At 43.3% G+C, this 22,592-nt stretch overlaps 1 long non-coding RNA gene across 1 annotated transcript in view; it reads left to right on the top strand.

The window, feature by feature from the left end:
- Positions 1 to 22,494, top strand: part of LOC125695960 (uncharacterized) — a 34,154-nt gene extending 11,660 nt beyond the window's left edge. The window contains exon 5 of the long non-coding RNA XR_007378124.1: positions 1,425 to 22,494. This is a non-coding gene — a long non-coding RNA (uncharacterized LOC125695960). The remainder of the gene's footprint in view (positions 1 to 1,424) is intronic.
- Positions 22,495 to 22,592: the final 98 nt, after the last annotated feature.

The following is a 22,592-nucleotide window of genomic DNA, read 5'->3' as shown; positions in this document are numbered from 1 at the left end:
CTCCTTTTGTGTTCACTTTCTTTGAATATTCATGTAATTGAATTCTGTTTCCATTAACATTCACAGAAAGTGAACCTCAGAGCTGCACATATATTTGCAGAAGCAGCGTTTTACATTTGCACACTTAGATATTCAGAGCTAAAAGCACTCACTCAAAGAACAAAATCACTACCTTTTCACCAGCCAGTCCCATGTAAAACTGTTTATTACCCACAAAGAACTGATTTTTGATCCAGCTATACAGACTTCTCACTTGCTCACAAAAAAGCCTCAAACCCATGTATTTCAGTAATACAGGGAAATCACTACTTTTTGTAGATTTGTTCAAGCAGAAGAAAAGTTTAGCCAGATTATGTATTATCAAGCATTTGTTCAGAATTTGGGTCCTCTTGCCACAGAAGTGTGACCTCTTGTAGGCATTTGCAGTACAGAAACTGTGACACACAGCTGAGCAGATACAGGCTTTTCAGCAGAGATGTTACACATCCACCTGACACAGTTAATTAAAATGTCAGTTCTATAGGAGTAAAGGGAGATGAATGTGAGCCAAACAGCTGAGCAGAGAATTTTGTTTTGCCTTTGAGCAATTCACTGTAATTTTGTTTAAACACAGGCTTTTTTTTTTCCCATTGTATTGATCAATACAAAGCTACAAAAATTACCCTAAAAAAACACTGGCATATTCAAACCTGTTTCTTAACAACTTGCCCCTTACTGTTCTTAAACTTTTCAGTCTCTTTGGTGCTGTGGCCTGATAGACTATCATCAGTGGATTTCAGTGGGAGTTGCAGCAGTTTTGCTAGGAGGGTGTTCAGCATCAAGTGCTGCACTGAGTGACAACATGGGGTTAAGTCATCTTTCACCAGGGTGTATGAAATAGCATGTGGTTTGTTGGAAATATAGCCTAAACGCAAGTGCTAAAATGGCACAAATGTCAGGAGTGTGTTGATGATGTGTGTTGATGGCACAGAGCTGGGAGGTGTTGCCAAAAACAGAGACGAACTGGTGTGTTGTACAGAAGGGACTGCATGACGCTTTGGACTGGAAATAATAACAGAAATAAGATGAAATTCATTCAAAATACAAAATAAAAACCGGTATGTCCAGATCACCTGCTGTAAGGTAGGAGCTCATCACAGGGAAATGACTCAGAGGTCAGAAGCCGACCTCAGGGCAGCTGTGTGCCTGCAGCCTGGGGCAGTTGAGAGAAGGCTGTCTTCAGCTATTCCAGGAGTCATATCTTTAGGAGACCTATGGATGTATATATTAAGAATCATGATCCAATGGCTCAGTGCTGTTTTCAAAGAGAGACATTTGGACTTCAGTCTTTGAGTAAGGCCTTGTTTGTGTATCAGCTCATCTGAAATATTGCATGGACTCTGACGATCCTGTAGGAATGACGTAGTTTGGTGATATCTTTGCAGAGCACCCAAAGAAAGGACTTCAGCGTGTTCAGACCTCCTCACTGCCCTCCAGAGATACTCTCAGAGAAGTCAGAGATTTGGACCTGCTCAACAGTTGAAGAATGTATGTGCTTCTATGTGACAGCATTTGGGAGAGCCTGATTCCTGGAAAGCATAAACTAGGCCTCTAGTCAGCAGTAGTGACTCATCAACAAGAGGCTCTGCCTTCAAGGATGTCTCAGACTCCTTGGTGTCTGGCAGGCCAGCACACAAATGCTGCAAACACCTTTATTTGAACGTTTTTGTAAACTTTATAGGTGGATTTACTCCCTTCTACTGAAAAACTGGACCAGAACCCAATCCCTCCACTGATTAAAAATCTTCCAATTTACAGCTAAATGTGTTTAAGATCAGTGCGCACAGGGAATCAAGTAAAACCAGTAGAGGCACTTTGCAAGGTGTATGGCCAGGCTCTTAGTTACAATGTTGAAAGCAAATGCTCACAAAGAAGAAAATGCAAATGGCAGCTCTGCTCAGGAGTCACTATCAACCTCCAGCACCTAGACACCCAGCAGCCTTTCCAGCTGCCAGATCTGGGAATCTAGAGCTCTCAGCCTCACTCTGCCTTCCAAACAACTCCCCAGTTTCCATTTCTACTCCTGTGCCAGGTGTGGTACCAGCCTCAGGAGCTGATGACCTGATTTTCATCCCATCACTCCTCCCTGGACATCCCTTGAGCATCAGCATCTTTTAAGTGATACCTAAGATGATATGAAGGTGAGGAGCACCAGATCCAAGAAGTTCAGCATGCAGGCGGGAAGGAGCAGGGCAGAATGTGAAGGACAGGCTGTTTTCTGTCCTCCTGAGAGAGAAGGAGGAAATAAGGAAAGAACTGGAGAGGGAACAGGAGGGGTGTGAGAACTGAATGATTTATGTGCATATACACGTGAGAGAATGAGAGGCAAAGTTTCAAACTGGTAATTGGTTTGGGATTTTTATTGATTATAAATTGAAATTGCAAGCTGTAGTTAATAACCTGAGCCTGAACCATAGCTGCTATACAGATTTGCTAGCACATCTCTATAAAATGTTGTGCAAGACAGCAGCTAGGCATAAATTCTACAATGCTTATGATTTCCAGCATGTTACTTTCCATAAAGACCCTCCATTGGTATTAATTATGGTAGCAGACATAGATGTGAAATGCTGTTTGGAAGCATCTTTTCCAGGACTTTGTTTCCTGTGACCCATTTCCCACACCTTCTTTTTGGTTCTCAAATAAAATAAGCGGAAGAGTCACATGTGGAAGTGGGTTCAAAGACCTTTGATGCTACTCTAATTTCAGTGTTTATTTCACTCTTTTTGCTTTGGAGATCACGATTTATACCCACGTCAGAAAGTTTAGGTTTAGGTTTGGGTCTGTGTGATTTGGGCTGAGTTGGCAATGCAGCATTTTGAGTTTATGGATATGTTCTTTTTATATAAAATGCTTTTGACTTGACAGGGCAGAAAAAGGGGGCAAAAGCACCCAAATGCTTTTATCTTCTCTTACACATGACTTCAAAAATAATATAATAATTTTCATTTTAAAGTGCACTAATGCCATTTTAATAATTTATTGAGCAACTAACATAATACAAAGGAAAGGATGAAATGGAATATTTGTGGCTGCGGAGACAGATATCATTATTCAAGAGTGGAAGCATGTGAAAGGGTAAAGGGGGTTTAAAGAGATACTCTTTTGTTGTACTTAACACTGATAAATGACATACAAGTCAGGATAACAGGGCAGAGCTCCTGTCAGGGAGACAATGATAAATGTGGAGCCTGGGACAGAAAGGTCCACTAAACAGAAATCTGTATATGACACGTTGTACATTTGATAGACTCATCTGCATCGTCTGACTAATCCACAAAGCATTTCTCTTTGCTCGAATTATGGCCCTCAAGCACATCTTGTACGATCACCAAGTTCATGTTTGTTCTCCCCTTTTCCTATGGCAGCAAAGATCAATTCCCCTTAATCAGTGCAACATGCGAGGCTAAAAACAGTGGGGGAAAATGTCCTCATACAAATATAATTGATACTTATTTCAGGCTAATCATCGTACAATATGAAATAAAAAGCAGTCAGACCTTATTTATAATTGCTGCTGTCTCAGAAAAGAAATCTTCCTTTTAAAAAGATGCCCAGCATGTCTGTTCACAGAAAGGTCCGTTTAAGAGAAAACAAAATCCCCAACTACTTCTTCTGTGTGAATGAGACAGAATGTCTGTGATTCATGTGTTAAGCTTCATACATCCCATGCCCCAAGCACCGTGACCCGCTCTTCTCAAATGTCCTCACATCAAAAAGGAAGACAGAGGAGAGGAGGCAGCCATAAAAGGCATTCACATCCACGAGAAGCAATTTTAACAGTTCACAAAGGAAAAATTCCAAGAATATGCTCATGTAACATTCACTGAACCCTCTTAGCAGATGACTAAGCCTCACGCTTTCAATAGGAGGAACGTGCATGAAGGGATAAGTGTGATATCAGGAGGTAAGAACACAAAGGAAGATTGAGTGAAAGTAATTCAGCAAGATTGGCGGAAGATTGGACGCTGATGGTCAGTCCCCTCCGGATTCCTTTAAGCACACAGACATTTCTACAGCACGTGTTATGGGCCCGACAGGCGTGTGGGGCTGCCAGGATCCAGGTGGGACCACTTTCTCCATTACAGCAGGTTAGGAGTGTATTCATCTCATAGCATACCTGCCAGACTCACTATGTGCTGACAGCAAAAGGTGAGTCACAGGTGTAACACTGAAACCCACATTTCCAAACTATCCTGCTTTAAATCTACAAGAGACAAAGAAAGGCAACACATCGAGCCCTCCCTGTCTGCTGTCAGCACAGCAAGCCTACGATCCGCAGAGTGAACTCTGGCTCTGCTGTGTGCTGTGTCCTTTGCCTGTGGACCTCCTGTGTCCCACATAAACCAGAAGCAATGAGAGTAAGGAGGGCACTTGTTCTTAGTACCGTTTTTCTCCTTGTTGCAGTTCTTGCAGGGGGAAGGGCTGTTTACTCACCTGTGTTTGCACATGTATTCTGGCTGCTCTTCATCCTGTCAGCAAGCAGCAAGGGCCCGTATATTCACAAAAAGGTCAGCAAAATACCCCAGCAGATGGATGGGGCCCCCTTCAAACCATCCATTGCCATAACGTGGTGCCTTGATGCCGTAGCTAAAAGTGATTCGGTCGAAACAAACTGATCTGGGGAGGAAAGAGGGAGAAGGGAGGAGGACAGCATGCTGTTCCCCACATGCTGCTTTCTGTCTTAACTTGTTACCTTTTGTAATGCAAGTAACTGCATCTTCATGTGGAATTCTTCTGCCAGGCCCTGAAATCAAACAGTGTATTAAGATAGCAGCCCTCACCATCAGGGCTTGGAAAGTATGTTTATTACACATTTCTTCCATTAAAATCCATTTCTACAACTGAATTTGAATATTGATTTCAGGGTACAAGTTCAATTAGAATGCATAAAAAATGCTCTGCCTTTTCCTTTCTTTCACTATTGCAATTACCTTTCTTGATATGAACATAGGAAAGCTTTACTAAAATGTGAGCTGTTTGTTATGTATACCTGTTTTTTTTCCTTTACTCCTGTAGTTTTTCAACAAAGAAAGGAAGAACTGATATAAACTCCGGGGGGATTTTTTGAAGTCTATTCAATAGTAATGTAAAATGCAAATTAAATATTTGTTCAATGTTTAGTCGTTCCTCAGAGACTAAATGAAGTTCTTCATCACGACCTCTATGCCGACCTTCGCATCAAATTAGGAAGTTTTGGTGTTTAGGTAGAACCACGCACGTTGTCCCTGGAAGCAACTGGAAAGAAGAAATGAATATTTCACAGCAACTGCAATTTGTTCCAGGGATCTGTATTCATTTTGTGCCATATCTGCTCACCGAAGACTACAATTTACCTTTTTAGAATTTCATTTAATGATCTGACATTTGCGACACTTCCTAATTAATTCTGTCTCTGCCTAAGCCAGCTGTGATAAATATAACCTGTGCATACAGGATTACATTGTTGCATTTAGAAAATACATCAGAGAAGAAAGGTGAATCTTCCATGATAGGAAGTTCACATCAGCTGTACCATAAACTATGCAGCTCTTGCTGTTAACCTGAAATAGCCAGCATGCTAAATAGTGTGAAGCGCTGTGCCACATGGGTCGGTAAAAGCCTGTTTACTTCTTCAGGGAACAATTTTAATGGCAAAAACTGTTTTTCAGCACGTGCAAGCAGTTGTTTCTGAGCTTGGCACTTGTAGGATGCTTGCTTACAAGGAGCTCAGTGCCCAGAGTAGTTCTCATCTCAGACATGTTCACACAGAAGCGGTCAGCGTGAGGAGATTCAGCAGGCAGGCAGTGTGTGCAATGCCCTCGTAACACAGGGGGAACCTCAGGCTGTGTCCCATTGCTGGGCTAACTGGGGGACACTGGTTCTAAATGTCATGGTGTGAAAACAGTCTGCAGCAGTTCAGTTTCACGTGCCACAAGATGTGCTTTTCCATCAAGGAGCAAAAATCTATAGAATAAGACTGTGACAGATCTTGAGCTGCTCATTGTTTTCTGTGTAACAGATCAAGCTGTAGAGCAAATAGTAATTGTAAAAAAACTGGAATAAGTATGAGTTCTAAATTACTGTTTCTATGGTGACTTTAATAAATATTCTTTGGAAGATAAATTTAGATACCGAGGAACATAAATGCTTCCTGCCTTCTGTTCCAGACAAAAATAGAATCCTCTCTGCACCGCGATACGTTTCAGACACATTTGGCATCTCTTCCCCAGATTGACACTTTTTCTGGGTGATTTATCTTTTCACAGGAAGTAGAGGATGGGCTGTAAATATTAGTTGATGTAGTCTGGAAGAAATTGTGATTTGGCAAGAGGTGGCTTGTAATAACAGAAGTAGTCCTGATACAGAAAAGGAAAATACTGCAGCTGCAAATTGGACTTGCCGAATGCCGGGCCGAAGTAATACAAAAAGCATTTTTCCTTTCTTTCTTTTCCTCCTGTGTGTGCAGAACTAATGACTCGAGGTAAAGCTAGAGCTTTCATTTTTAACCAGAAATAATTGTTAACCAGAAAAATAACTGCCTCCGGCTGGAGTCTTCCATTTGAGAGGCAGCAGGAGCGAGCGGGGCTGGGAGCTCTCCTGCAGGTCGCGCTGGGTTTGGTTTCGTAGCGGAGGTGTCCCTCCAGTGGCTTGTCAAAAAAATGCAGCGTTAGAGGAGAAGTATTTTATATCACAACATGAAATGAGGTGTTCTCACGTCTCCCAGTGCTAACGACCCCTTATTACCTTAGAAACAACGTCAGTATCGGGTGGGAGAATTAGGCTGAGATGAGTTCAGTTCATCCGATGAACAAGAAGCATGGGCCATGTTCTCTTCAATGGAAAAGAAGAATGAAAGCGGAGATCCACCTTTATTTATCATGTCATGTATTTACATCATCTCAATTGTCAGTAACAAACCCATGAGAATACGTTTCTTATCCCGAAGTTTATAATCAAAGGAAAAAAAAAATAGGAAATATGGTAAATAATGAAAAAAAAGTATATTATTCATTATTATATATACGTAGTCTGCGTAATATCAAAGCTGGCTTCTTCTTAAGTCTTACTGCAAAAGAGAATTGAAATAAGAGCTTGGAAGGCTGGTAACAATGGAGCTTGGCAGCTGTTTGCAGGATGGCTCTCCCAAGCCTGAGGGCCTGATGGAAGAATGTATTATGGGCGTTTGTTGAAAAAATGAACAGGTGGGTGATGGCACTCTGGCACAGAGTAACCACCTCGAGAGACAGCCAAAGCTGGTGTGAAAGGTAGGGAACCAGCCAAGGTGGGCCCTGAGAGGCTGTGTTCAGTGTAATTGAGAAGTGGTCAGTGGTGGCCTTGCAAAAAGAAAGGTGAGTGGTGACCCAGGCTTCAGAATGAGCTGTGGTGTCCTTGGCTAGTAGCAGAGTGAAAGAAAAGGACCTGCAGTGATCCAGGAATGAAACATGGATATCTGGAGGAGAGCTTTTTTTTGTGTGTGTGTTGATGGGACGTGTTGGCTGTTGGAGAAGTCAGCAGTCAAGAACTACTGACTACTGGCTACATCTCAGTCAGGTTGAGAGCCTGGATGACCCAGAATTGGTCATGATTCCTTGATTAGGGAAGGATGCAGAAGGACAAGAGTCACTGGGAGGAAGGATGAAAAATTCCACCCAAAGTGATGGCTGCGTACCTACAAAGATATGCCAGGGTTTTAGTCCAAATGGGAAAGGTAGGATTCAGCTCATGCTTAGTATAGCTTTCTGCCAGGGTAACAGGAATCAGAGCATAAGTCTCTTTCCTGTTCTCACTGATTTTCACAGCACTTGATTTTTTTTTCCCATTAAATGTGAAAATAAAAGTTTTATAATCTTCATTTTATGGATGTGATTTATTTTGCTGTAGAGCTGCTTAATTCTCTGCCATATCGGGAATGACATTTGCCGTGGATGCCAGCCAATAAGTTTGTGAAAGTTTTCTGGTTCCCTGGAAACCCTCCCTAACATCCCACCCTGCCTGAAGTTTAGACAATGACACATCTCAGCGTTACATACTTCCCATGCTTCAGTTCTGAAAGGATTTTTCCTTTTTGCATATGAAGATGATGTGACATAGCCTAGATTGGCTTTTGAGACATTCTTGACATGCTCGAGATGCTCCGTGTTTAAGAGAAATGTTTATTTTACAGTTCACAGCCAAGGGCAGCTGGCCTGGCTCAGAATCCATTGACTGCATTGGGAATTGGCTCTGGCTGATATTAGCTGCCCTGAGCCCGCCAACACATACATGACTGACCAAAAGCATAAACCTGAGAATTGGGGGAATTGTGCTGCCAGCTAATAAAAAAATAAAAATAAATTAAAGAGAAAAAAAAAAAGAGCTTATTAGATAAAACAAAAAGAATGATGTTTGGCGTTCAATTCTAAGAGGATTTACCTTCACCCAGGCCTTAACTGGTTTAGAGCACTGCTGAAATGTGGATCTGGGCCCCAGTCCAGTATTGCCTGGGAAGAGGAGGCACAAATCAGTATTGCTGGAGACCAGGCTCCAGCCTAAGAGACCCAAGCAAAGGATCAGCAAGCCCCTGTGGCTGCACTTCCACAGTCCAACAGTTGAAATTGGAATGCAAGTTGCTCTACTGAAGTTAAAAAAAAAAGAAGTTTAATAACTAATAATAACATAATAACGTTCTAAAGGCTCTCTCTACATGTAGACAAGTCTTGCAGTGTTTCCTGAGGCTATCAGGGAGACTTCCAGCAGATTTCCAGATTTTTTTGCACTGTCTCCTATTTGCAGAGCAGCTGTTTCCTCCAAAATAAGTGGGATTTGCTCCTGCTGGCTTTATCCCTTTTACACATAAAATAACATGGGTAGAACAATAACAAACAGATGTGATGTATGATATATCATAAAATCTAACAGCGACATCTCTCTCCAGCCCAGGAGGGTTATTTAATTTATCAGGTTTAACGAGTGTTCAAGCAGTTTATGACACATACTGATTCATGCAATCTAAATGCAGCTATGTCATTAATATCATATAAATCTTTTTAAGCAAGAATCTATTCTTTCACGCCAAAAAGAATGGTATCTGTGCTACACCATGGCCATGTGCTTCATCAAATAAATTCAATTGGGATTAGGCTAGTGATTTCAAATAAAATTATTCTGTACTAAAAGCAAGTTTATTATTTTCTAGTATTAGTTCTGTTCCTGTGCTCTGTTAGTAGGAGGGTGCTGAAACTGTGCAAAGAGTAAGAAACCCAGCAGACAGATTGGGCTTCAGGGGTGCTGTAATTTTATTCTCCATTTGTGAAATCTGTGTGCAGTTGTTAGTAATAAAGGCCATACATAACACCTATTACAGGAGACAACACAGGACTTAAATTAATAATATAGTGCAGGGTCAAGGTCAAAGAGCATTTTGATAGCTAAATCATCAGCGTTGTTTTCATGTACATATATGTCTCGTCCCCAGCCATACGTTATTTTGAAATAGCCATCTATACATCACTAATGGACTGATGAGAGCTTCTGGCAATGCTCCAAAAGATGTAAAGTGCAAATCACAGTTGGGAACTGGCAAATTTCTAGTTTTATTTTTAGTTTTTAAAATACGAATGGAATTTCTGGGGGTGAGAAGGATACCAGTAAAATATTTCCCAGGCTTCAGAATTATCATCCTGAAACAATTCAAGTAATGCTTTACAGATCTGCAAAATCCCAGTCAAGAAATTTTAAAACAGAAAAACTAGGCAAGGTAGGGATGATGGTCACTTTCCTTACAATATAAATTGATACTCACATGTTTATTTTGAAAGCTTATCTTAATCATAATAAAATGTTTGAAGCTAAGTGTATAAAGTCATAAAGATATGGAACCCACTTTAAATGATACTGAGCAGTGAATGGTTACTACAGCTAGCCTTGATACAGCCACGTGTACATCAGCAGCATCCTTGAGTACAATTTGATAATATAGTAGTCCTCTACTGAGGCAATTTTATTTAGAAGTTGTGATGCAAATTTAAACTATATTGAAATCTTAACTTCAGAATAAATTACCCATTTTAACTTGGGCAGATCACTTAGGATTAGATTTTCAAGCAGAACATGGTCACTCGAGTGCTTAAGAAGAGCACTGTCACCTGTCAGCCACCTCAAGGCTTGGTGTCAAGAGAAGGTAAGCTGGCCTCACAAAGTGTTGTAGGGGAGGGGGTTGAGAAAGCCTAGCTCTATAGGAAGCTGTCCTATGGGGAGAACTCCTTATTAAAGGTAGGCATGGAGATCATCTCCATGTGACACCTAGAAGGCAAAGGTACTGCTGTAGGCAGACAGAGCCCATCGCACAGTGCTCACAGCTCCCAAAGGCTGGAGGGGCCTTGCTCAGCATGTGTGGCGTTGGCTATATTGTAGAGCTGAAGCTTTTCTACACCGCGTGAAATCCTTAAATTGCTCTTTTAAAGATGACTGGTTATTATCCTGAGCTGCTGCCCATGGAGCAATTCCTAAAGGGTGTTACAGAGCCATGCTGGAGCAGCTCCTGAAGGATGGGCCCCATGGAGTGGACCCATGTTGGAGCAGTGCTTAAAGAAGGAGCCTGTGGGAATCCCACCTAGGATCAGTTGGGGAAGGACAGCATCCTGTGGGAGGGACAGGGGAAGAGAGGCGATCGTGGAAGAACGGCAGTGATGAAGTGTTTGAGACTGACCGCAGTCCCATTTCCCTGCACCACCTGGGAAGAGGAGGTAGAAGAGGGTGGATGAAGGGATGGTGTTTGTAGACTGGGCAGGAAGGCTTTCAGCTTTGGCGTCAGAATTGCTATTCTATCTCTTCGTTTTAAGCCCACAGAAAGGAGATTACACTTTTTCCCCAGCTGTTGATAGAGTGGCAAGGAAAAAAATTCTAGAAGTGGCAAGGGCATTATAACTAAAAGCTGGATAAATAGAGACAATTTACCTCAATGGTTCTGAATCTAAGGCTGAAACAGAGCAGGAAAATTTTGTCTGTCTAGAATGAATGACTTTGAGAAGAGTGAAAAGCCTAGAAGCAGACTCCAAATTAAAACTATATTTTTCTCTCTTCAGAGGAAAACTGGTTAAAACACAAAGCAGAGGGTAGGAGTGGGGCTGAATCGCGGTGTGACAAGGAAGGACCAGGCACTGAACACACCCCGCACCAGCAAGTCTGAAGACACACGTACCCAGTTATACTGCCCTAACATGCTTTACTACAACTCAATCACCAGAGCCTCATAATAGAATCATAGAATCACTGAGATTGGAAAGACCTCTGAGATCATCAAGTCCAACCGTCCACCTACCACCAATATTGCCCACTAAGCCCCTCAGTACCAATTTTACAGGCATTTCTTGGACACCTCGAGGGACAGTGACTCCATTACCTCCCTGGGCAGCCTGTTCCAGTGCTTGACCACTGGAGAAGTTGCTGTTTTTTCCTAATATCCAACTTGAAACTCCATGGCAGGAAATACTATAAAGAAAGGGATGCACCAAATGGAGGTGAGCCTCTGAAAGCTGTCATCATCCCAATCTGTAAAGCTGTAGGAATGAAGAAGAGAGCTGGAGCCGAGAGGAGATGGGGAGTGAAAGGACCTTACAGAAGGAGAGGCTGAGAGCAACGAGGTCCCTTATAACAGTGCTGGGAATCATACAGAGGTGACATAATTAAGCCACTCCTCGTGATGCTTTGAGTCAACCATACGCTTCAGGAAAGATGCAGTTTGAAAAGATGAAGGTGTGAGGAATGAGGAAAAAGAAAGAAAAAGGATTTTTAATAAAGAATCATCCATTTGTAGTCCATTCACAATTTGCCAAATCTCTGCTGCTCATACCCAGAGCAGTGCTGTCCTACAGCAGTGGGCAGGCGGCTTGGTAGGCACGTGTGGCACTCGTAGCATGGAGCTGCTCTGCTAGCAGGCTTATGCCACACTGTCACGGCACAGCTTGTGCTAATGTGAGTGTGCTCAGAGCACGCCTGGTATTTTTGGAAGCCTGAGGCAGACTCAAAATAGCTGAGTGCTGATGTGTCTGGGATTAGGAGACTGGACTCATGGTAGCAGGCCATGCAGCCCCAAGGAGCTGCTGTCAGTGTTCTACCCATGCCCCACTGTCAGTACAATCTGCTTGGTAGTCTCATAAACTAAGCCAGAGGCAAAATACACGCTCTGTGGAGTCAAACAACCAGCCTTGAGTATCTGTGGGAGGCCTGGCCATTCCAGCTCCTCATTTTGCTATGAGTGGTCCTCCAGACATCCTTCACAGCAGCCATTTTGTCACCACTCACATCCTTCCCTTTCTCCAGCCAGGCCAGCTCACCTCCAAATCCAGCAGCGTGCTGCATTGGTCTTTACAGATTTAAATCCTTCACACTGCCTTGGGGCCAGTTTTATAATTGTGAAAGCTGACAGACCTAGAAGGAGGACGTAGGCATTGGTCCCATTGCAAAGACATTACCCTTAGGGCCTGTATTCAATTTTTTTTTGCTTCCAATCTTTTCCACAATTGGAAATGAAAAGAAAAAAAAAAAATAACCCTTTTTCTGTTGAAGTTGCTGGAAAAATCCAGTCCATGTATGCTTTGATAGGAGACAGTCTAATCCTCTTCTTGCTTGAGTGGTCTCTCCAATTTCTGCCGTGGAGCTGACAAGTCCCCTTGGGTTTATGGTGAGGGATTTTTTTAGACGATGACTCTTTTTTTTTTTTTTTTTTTGCTCTGTTGATTTTACCTCAGGGGAAATCACTGAGAATTTTTTTCCACAAGAAATAGCTTCTCCTTATTTATTTAGATAAGCTTTCTAATTCCATTAAAGGTAGCTGTTTTGGGGGCCTTTTAAAATGTTCCTTCATTTGCTCTGAATTCTTGAGATCTTGCAGCATCTCCTTACACTAGTTGGTTGGGCCAGTCAGGGTTACATTAGGCCTGTCTAGCAAGTGGGGTGATATATTTAAGGCCCTTGCAGGGGACAGTTACAGGTCTGTTCTGGTTCAGCAGAGCTGAAGGGAAGCCAGAAGAGAATGGGTGACATTGCTTCTGCATTAAACCATGCCCCAGAAATGTGAGTACCTGCAATTGGCCGGTTACAAATGCAGAAGATAAATAATTGAAGGAGTTGAATAACATTCCTGTGATGGATGTGCAATTTTTTTTCTCTAAAACAGGAATATTTATTCCTATAGCCCTGCTCTATGTCACATTCAGGAGTCACAGACACAGCACAGGAACAGCTGGATAAAGATTTAGAAGCTGAATAATGCCAAAGGCAGAAGTGTGTTGCCATAGCAGTTCCTCCAAACACCATTTAAACCGTTTGGTTTTGTTTTCTCTTGACAAATATGGGATAAACTAATTACATTGCTTTTTCAGATAGGAAGTGAAATAAAACCCCTTATCTCTGGGAAAGCCCTCAGATATGACTGTAATTGTACAAATACTTGCACTGCAAATACCATTAGGGCAAGCAATGAGAGCAGAAGGGTGGAGCGCAGCACTCGGCAGATCTCCCCATCTCCACTTCTGGTGCCTCTAGATTTCAGGGAGAAGCAGAAGTGTGTTATCTCAGTACTGGGAGGAAGGGAGAGTGCACTGTGGGGCTGAATTCAATTTTTATAAGCTACGAGATTGTTTAATCTTGCTCTATGTTATTTCTCTGTGTGCTCTCTTTATGAAATGGCACAATTGAGGTGCTGCTCTGAAGAATTAATGAGCTAAATGGACTGAATGAAGTGCAAAAGAAAGGGATTAATTTGCCTTATTTTATACACAGGGACCCAAATGAACAGCTGGTTGGTAACCATTTTAGGACTGACTAAAGAATACAAGAACAGATTCAAGAACTACGTGCAGATCCCCCAAGTCCCAGGCTGCTCATTTAACCATGAAAGCCTTCTTCTGAAGAACAGTTAGGCTTGCAGTGTGGCCATGAATCACACATCAAACTGCCCCGAGTAATATAATATGCAATGCCCAAAGCTAGGAATTGGAGAAAACCAAATGGGCTCTCAAGAAGAAATTGTAACAGACTTTTACAAAGTAGATAAATATCAGGCTAATGAGCTGGGAAATTCAGCTGTATCAAAAATGAGGAAACTTACAATACATAAAGATCTTGGCTGATGCCTAATAAAGTTTAAAAGGCTGTTTAAGAACAGCCTCAACCTGACCTATACAGTAAGGAACATGCCACCCTCTTCCTAAGGGAAAGCAGAGTGTTGCTTTACTTACGAAGTCAGGAACCTGACAGGAGTACATTAAGTACAGTGGAGCAAGGCTCTTTCTAGAAACAGAAATGATATGAAATGATGGGGGTTTACTGTGTGAGTATCTGAGCTAATCAGTAAAGTGCTCCATGTTTGGAGCAGTACAAATTAGTTGGCAAGGACTGCTTAAAGGTAATGTGAGTAGATGGGATTTTTTAACCATTGCACTGGGAAGGATACATCATGATGTAATTCACTGAATATCAACATCTACTAGGGCAAATAACACAGCAAAATCTAGGGCTAGATTAATGTTTGGTTAGTTGCATTCAGAAAGGCATTGTGCACTCCAAAAGGAATAGGAAAGCCATTTCAGGATCTTTCATATAAGGTACATCCTAGTAATTTCATCATTATGGTAATTTCATCAAATTATGGCCCAGTTCTGTGGGAGCAACGTATTATTTCTATTATTTGGAAATTCTGTTTCTAGGCAAAATAAAATATCCTTTAAGAGTGAGATTCAGTGATATACATGGTACTAACTTATTTATGATAAATATATGAAGCAATAAATGAGTCCAGAGTTTTACCTCAGTCTGCGTTCACAGAACTGCAGGGGTTGGAAAGGGCCTCCAGAGATCATTGAGCCCAACCCCATTGCTGCAGGGGCTTCCTTACAGTAGGTCACACAGGCTGGTGTCCAGATGGATCTTCTCCAAAGAGACTCCAAAACCTCTCTGGGCAGCCTGTTCCTGTGCTCTGTCACCCTCACTGTAAAGAAGCTCTTCCACATGTTTGTGTGGAACTTCCTACGGTCCGATTTTTGGCCATTACTCCTTTGCCATATCGCTGTGCTCCATGGAAGAATTCAGCCTCATCCTGCGCTTCAGATATTTATAAACACTGATCAGATTCCGTCTCAGTTTTCTCTTCTCTAGACTGAACAGCCCCAGGTCTCTCAGTCTTTCCTCACAGGGGAGATGCTCCAGGCCCTTTATCATCCTTGTTGCCATCTGCTGGACTCTTTCTAGGAGATCTCTGTCTTTTTTGAACTGAGGAGTCCAGAACTGGATGCAGTGTTCCAGATGTGGCTTCACCAGGCAGAGCAGAGGGGCAGGATCACCTCCCTCAGCCTGCTGACCACTTTTCTTCTATGCAGCCCAGGATATGGCTGGCTTTCTGCACTGCGAGGGCACACTGCTGGCTCATGTCCAGCTGCCATCCACCAGTGCCCCCAGATCCTTTTCAGCAGGGCTGTGCTCTATCCTTACACTTACCAGCTGGTACTTTTAGCAGGGCTTGCAACCCAGGTGCAAGACTTGGCATCTGGATTTGTTGAACTTCATGAAGTTCACCTGGGCTCACTGCTCAGCCTGTCCAGGCCTCTCTGGATGGCATCCCATCCCTCGGTGTGTTGACTGCACCACACATCAGGGCCTCCTTAATCCCTTTGCCTATGAGAGGCACAAAAAGAGGACTCAGCCCGCAGTTAAGCTGCTTATTTACTACAGAAAGAAAAGTAGGAACAGCTTCATAGAAAGACAGCTCTAGGTAATGTCTTGCACAGCTATTGGGCAAAGCAGCTCTGCTTCCCTGCAGTTAAATTGGTCTGTGTTTTTCCTTTCTGTCAGTATTGTGGAAATTAACAAGTCCTCAGCGCTGGCCATCATCTCCCAGTGAGTGCGGGGAGGTGAGAGCAGGTGCTCAATGGTGTTCCCCCTTCCTCTTCCTCCTTCCTCCAGCTCCTCTATTCCCCATGCTGCATCCTTCCCTGCCAGCACAGCTTCACACCTGCTCGACCATGTTCGAACTTTAAAAACAGATGTTTTCTTGATCATCACCTTCAGAAAAAATTCTTAATAAAAGTGGATATTAATACATATATATTTAAATAACTCAGCAGCACTGAATAAACAGCCTTCACACTCCAAAGGTAAAGGCATTATTTCATGAAAGCAAGCACTCTGACTGCAAGACACAGACCGCTATCGATTGCCAGTCTCATAAATCACATTTATTTTCCAAATAATAGGAAGATTCATTGTTTTCTGCCAAGCAATGTCACCTGGTAATAGGAGTCAGTCAAAGCAACAGTAATTTTCACACCATAAAAACAGTATCAAGTCTGTTCATTGAGTAGGATGAATGCTATTGATCAGGGGGGAAATAAATAAATAAAACGGGAGACAAAAGTAAAGAAATTAAGTGGTGATGTATAGATGTGCAATGAAAAGTCTGTTAACATTTCCATTATTCAGCTTCCCTCCACAAGACCAACTGTAACATAAAAAGCAGCGGAAATGTCCCACCCTGGCTGCAGCTTATCAACATGAAAACAGCCCCAGAGCGTTCAACTGAATTGGCTTTCTCTGCTGCACAGAGACACGGGGCTGAGGGAGTGGGGCTGCAGAGGAGTCACCACCAGGGGAAAGCACAGAGCGATGGGGCCACAGCCACTGCTGGGGTTCACTCACATGCACAATAAATGGTGCTGCGAGAGAAGTTGAACGTACAAATTCCTAAGGTCAGAATTCACCCAAACACACACTAAAAACAAGCAAACAAAAATCCTGAAGGACCCTGTTTGCTGCTTTTTTATGACTGCAGTGTTTTAATCCAGTGCTAGTAGTGCAGCCAGCAGTAATGGGAAAGAAAAGCCAGTTCAGGAAGCCCTATGAGCTCATCTGCCTGTCTCTGGGCACCTTTGGATTAAATTGAAAAGCATGAAGCCAGTCTCTCAATTCTTGAATGTCATAGAACAGAATCTTAGAATGATTATAGTTGGAAAAGACCTCTAAGATCATCTAGTCCAACCATGCACCTACCACCAATATTGCCTGCTAAACCATATCCCTAAGTACCACATCTATACACTTCCACATTATTCCTTCGTACTGTTAGCTCTTTGACAGCAACAGGTGATGGTATCACTGTTGAAGTCAGCAGAAAGTAGCCCTAAAATAAAAGCATGTCTCCTCGGCTTGGAGAACCACTCTTGACCTGATGACTCCAGTTTTAAATTGACCCGTGGCAACAACAGGCTGATGACTGCTCTGGGTGGAAAATAGGTTCTGAAGCAACTCATTATTAGCAACTTTAACAAAACATTGCTACACCACGGACCTAAACCTAACAGCTAACTAGCCTAGGAAAAACTTAGTAATCTCTGCATGAACCAGTGTCGTTTCATAATTGTTCTGGTAGAAACATCTTTAGCTCTTCAGCTTTCTCAGCTGACACATCACAATAAAACATGATATGAGGTGACTCACTGCCATCGTGTTCTATCACATCCCATCACCTAATGCAACCTGAGACTTGCATTACACACTAGCTGAATAATATTTTCCTAAGCATTCATGATAGAAAAATCTGTGTTTCCAAGGGAAGACAGTGCGTTGATTAAAAAATTGCCACCAGTGCACCTGAATTCTGCTGAGAAAGAAGAGATGTTGGGCTCAGGTACACACAAAAATGCTCCTGCTGACCACAGCAGGGCCGTTACAGGAGCAGAGGCACTGCAAGCAGAAATCCTGTTGCTCAGCTTGTGTCTTGCCTGGTTGGGCAAACATGATGGCTGAATGTGATGTTCTTATGGGTCTTTTCCAACCTTCGTCATTCTATGATAATCATAAAGTGAAGAGGGATCTAAAGCAGAGTTGCAGAGCTCTAAAAGCATGAGAGATTCTGATACAAGCTTTTGGGGGTTGGATCCAGCTAGGCAATGGGCCAGCACTGACTTTGCACTTTAACAATCATTTGATCTCCTGCACCCTCCCATCTCTGCAAATCCTCCCCTACCATCAATGATATTTCCTCATGACTAACTGCCCAGCTGATTAAGATTTCCCAGATGAAACTGGTGACCCTAAAACCCAGTGAGTGAATGCTTGAATGCAGCCTTCCCTGAACAAAATGTGCTGAGAATAGGGATGATCTCAGCCCTGATTTCCACATCTGGGAAATACCATCTGGATAGGGGACAAAATGAGTTTGAAAGGGGAAAAGCTGTGCGACATGCAGTGCTGCAGAAATCAGGGATATGCACACCATCAGCCACTAGGGACTGCTAGATGACATGGGTGGGAAGGAAGGGGAAGGAAGGGGAAGGTGTGAGAAAGAGGAACTCTTTACCCAGAGAGCGGTGAGGCCCTGGCACAGCTGCACAAAGAGCTGTGGGTGTCCCATCCCTGGAGGTGCTCAAGGCCAGGTTGGATGGGGCCCTGGGCAGCCTGAGCTGGTGGGTGGCAACCAGCCTATGGCAGGGGGTTAGAACTATATGATCTTTAAGGTCCCTTCCAACCCAAGCCATTCTATAGTTCTATGACCAAGCACTGGGGATACCAGCATGGCAATGAGCTCACATTGAGCTTAATGGGAAAATCAGGCGTAGTGTGGAAAAGGTGAATGAGAATGTGGTGTTCCAGGTCTCTTCTAAGGAAAGGATGGAGGAAGGGAGAAAGCCAAAGGGAGAGGTTTAAAACAAATGCAATCTCTCTTCTCCCAGCAGATTCCTTGCCGTAGGACATTGTGTCCATTATGCAATTTCCTAGGAAAATGGAAATCAATGCAAACAAAAATTAAACAACATTTCTAGATCCAGGAGCCTCTGACATTGAGTGCCACAGCTGGGAAAATATTGCAGTGAAGTGTTATTACGTGCTCAGCCTGTTCTCATGCTCTCCTCTAGGCATCCACCATTACTCACTAACAAAGGAAGGCCAGTGGGCCAGGGAGGGAACAAGTCATTTTTGTGGGTGTAAAACATGACTCACAGTGCTGGGCAGGACCTGGTGCTGGTTACCCACTGACTTGGATCCAAAAGCAGCGTAGCACAGGTTGTCACAACACTACTGGTACAGCAGGTTGTGGCTTGTATCTGCTGCAGGATCGAGTCATGCACCTTTGGTGCATGTCCGCTCCAGGTGCTGTGGAAAGTGTCTATTTAGTGCTCCTCCATGGCTGTTTGAAGCTCATTAATGCTCTGAGTGCTCAGTTAATTACAGGAGCTTCAACCTTCTCTCAGTCTCACGTAGCAGTATACAACCAGCATTGCTCTCTCAGCATATTAAAGCATCCAAGGCTGTCCAAAACCCAGGCAGAAATATGTATTTCTTAAATTTTATCTTTATACATTACTGAGATAGGAGACAGAAGTTGGGCCTGGTGATCCCTATGGGTCACTTCCAATACAGGCTATTCTGTGGTTCTATGAGATGTGTTCTCCTACCAGGTGATCAACCACTCTGTACTGTAAGCTTTCATCTTAAACTCTTGAAAGCAAATTCTGTTTTTTAAATTAAGGAAATTCTCCCAAGCCTAACTCTTTAATATTGGGATAATGTAAAAACACTTTCCATATCACAACACATTGCAAGCACTGGCAGCCTACAGGAGAAGTGAGCCACTCTGCATTGACCAAAGGATGAGCACTTCCCAAACAAGGGATGGAAAAAATGATGTGAGCTCTGTAAGTAGAAAGGTGCATGTGCATGCCAATGGAAACAACTCTGAGGAGATGCAATCAAGCCGTGCATAGAGGTATTGTTCCCTCTTTGGGGATGTTTTAGGAAATCTGTGATCACTTCCAGACAGACACAGAGGTGTCTTCCTGAAATCAAAGTATTCAGACTCACTATGAGAACGTGCCTTTATTTTCCCACGACACTCACTTTTTGGGCTGGCTTTGCAGTGACAACATGAGGCATCCTGGAAGAAGGAAGTTCTGAGGTGCTACAGTTCAGGATATGCAAAATATGTGAGTGAGTAGTCTATTCCTTGTGACAAGAGCAATGAGGTAACCTAACCCTGCACATGGAAGCATCCCCTCAGAGCAGCTCAGCACTTTGGCAATGCTTCTCCTGCTGTCAGTAGCTAACAGCTGCTGTCAGAGGGCACCAGCAAAGTACTTAGTAAATCTGACACTTCCCAATAACCCACCCAAGCCTTTTCTGCTGCAAAATCTTGTGGGAAGCCAAAGCACATGGACACAAGGCAGCTGAATCTGTTACTGTTTCAAATATAAGCATTTTTTTTAAACCTGAGCATCTGTAGACCACTCGAAGCTCCCCAATTTCAATCAGCAGAGAGGAAATTTGCTTTGCCTTGCTTAGAGCTCTCAGTGCTACAGGTAGAAATGGGCAGAGTTCTGCAAATAGTGATAAAAAGCCTCTGAAGATCTGATTCCAACCCACACACTGGGAAGAGAAGAATGAAACATATTTAATCATGCGTGGTGCTACCACTCCCCCTGTCAACATAAGAATTATGGCGAAGGGAGAAAGATGCTTGACAGGAAAGATGGAGTGAGAAGGAGAACACTGAAATACGAGCTAAGTTTGAACATACAGAGATGGTGAAGGGCCGGAGGACAAGGTGGACGACGAGCACTGAGGCCCCTGGGTTTGCTGGGCACAGAGCAGTGGAGCTGAGGGGAGGGCTCATGGCCATACAGCTCCTCACAGGGAGTGGGGGGCAGCACTGAGCTGTGCTCTCTGCAGCAACAACAGGGCCTGAGGCAATGCATTTTTTTCAGGGTACCTGATTTCTTTCCAGAAGGAGCATCTTCGAGGTGTGTTATATCAGTGACCACATACATGAACCATGAGATGGCTCTGAAATGTAGGGAAGAAGCAGCTAAGCCAACATAGAAAGCTGGGGTTGTCTTACCTTTAGGAGTGGTGCTTCCAGGTCTGAAGGCTGCCCCGGTACGATCGTGGTCTGGGCAAACAACTTGAAAGCACATTTTTATCAGTTTGACACCTATTCTCCCCGAGATCATTAAAGATCAAAGTCTTGCCAAACCACAGTTCAAAGAGCAGGCTGTGCACATCTCTAAAAGGTGTGGAAAAGAAACCCTGAATTTAAACCATTTTCATAGCAGCAGGAGCAAGAACTTTTATCTCTCGCTGCTTTGCTTGTTTGTGATTGTGTCCTCCACCTGAAGGAAGATAAGACTGTTTTGTTTTCAGTGTATCATCTTAATTATGCTGTTTCTCGGCTCACTGTGTATTCTTCACCCGTATCATTTAACTTTCTCATGGGATACTAAAAGGGATTGAAAACACCCTGTGTCTCTGAGCCCCAGCGTCTGCTCTGTAGCAAATCCTTTTGCAACACATTTTATACATTGCACCAGGTCTGTTTCTATCCTCAGCTCTTCCATGCGAGTGTTGTTGGATGGTCAGGAAATCTTTGCCTACCTTTCATAATCCATTTATTCACACATCACTCGTGGGCCAATGCTATCAGTGGTGTCATCTCACAGCCACCTGCATTTTCTAGCCCAGACAATACTTAAAGTAACTGTACCACCACGCGGCCTTCAGCTTTGGCAGAGGGATGCAAAGCCCTCATATATGTGCCTGCTCAGACCCAGACCTGTGTCCGAGTTGCCCTACAACCCAGCATGTTGGAAAACCCAAGCTGGTAACGCTGCTCTATGGCACTCTGTTGCCTTTCAGTTAATATCCAGAAATAACCAGGCTGAAGGAATCATGGCCCTGGGCCCATGTTTCTTAATTTCTGGGCAAGCTTGGGCAGATTTTAGGTAGTTATAAGGAAGATGGTGCCCATAATTCCCTCCTCTGGGGATACTGTGTTTCCCAGGAGTTTCTCTCTACACCTTCTGTGATAAGGATGCTCTCAAAGCAACGGCATCCAGAGGTTGGGCAGCCATTAATGGGGAGACCTACACTTCACTAAGGACTCAGGCTTCCTAACCAACTTCCTATCAACAACCTGTAGGTCTCATAGCTAAGTAAAGCTCAGTCCTCGTTCAAGCCTAATGCAGTCATAGGAGTCAGGCATACATTTACGTACCTAAATCCCAGTCTGCTCCAACTCTTCCAGACACATTCTTGATCCAAAGCCATGCTGTTCTGTGATACAAGGCTGCTCACAGCATGGGGACAACGTGAGGAGACAGCCCTAGGTTGGTGTCACTCTCCCTTTCTCATCCCTCCTGCTTTTCCACAACATGCACCATTTTCCTCAGAAAAAAAAGCACTCTGACAGCTTAAAATTGACATACCTGTTGGTGGGGACTCCTCCCAAAATGCAGAATGAGATTTAAATGGGATGCAATTCAAAGTGCTGTGTACTATTCAGTATGACCCTCATACAGCTAACATGCAAGCTCCATTTGATGCATATGGTACTATGGCAATGTATCAAGGATAAACCCTAGCTCTCCAGTATCAGCCATTTGACATGGGGTCTGTATCAAATCGCTCATGGATTCAACAAGAGCCATCATGGGGGTGAGGCTGTGGGTATTTTATTCAGGTGGGCTTTCTCTTTTGTGCCTACAGCTTAAACCATAACAGAAATTAAACATGAACGTCTAGTGTCAGCTCTAGTCTACATTACAGTG

This window comes from Lagopus muta, chromosome 7 (assembly GCF_023343835.1).
Source record: "Lagopus muta isolate bLagMut1 chromosome 7, bLagMut1 primary, whole genome shotgun sequence".
Classification (NCBI taxonomy): domain Eukaryota; kingdom Metazoa; phylum Chordata; class Aves; order Galliformes; family Phasianidae; genus Lagopus; species Lagopus muta.
Note: the sequence above shows the minus strand (reverse complement) of the source record. Positions and strands in the feature narration are given on the sequence as shown.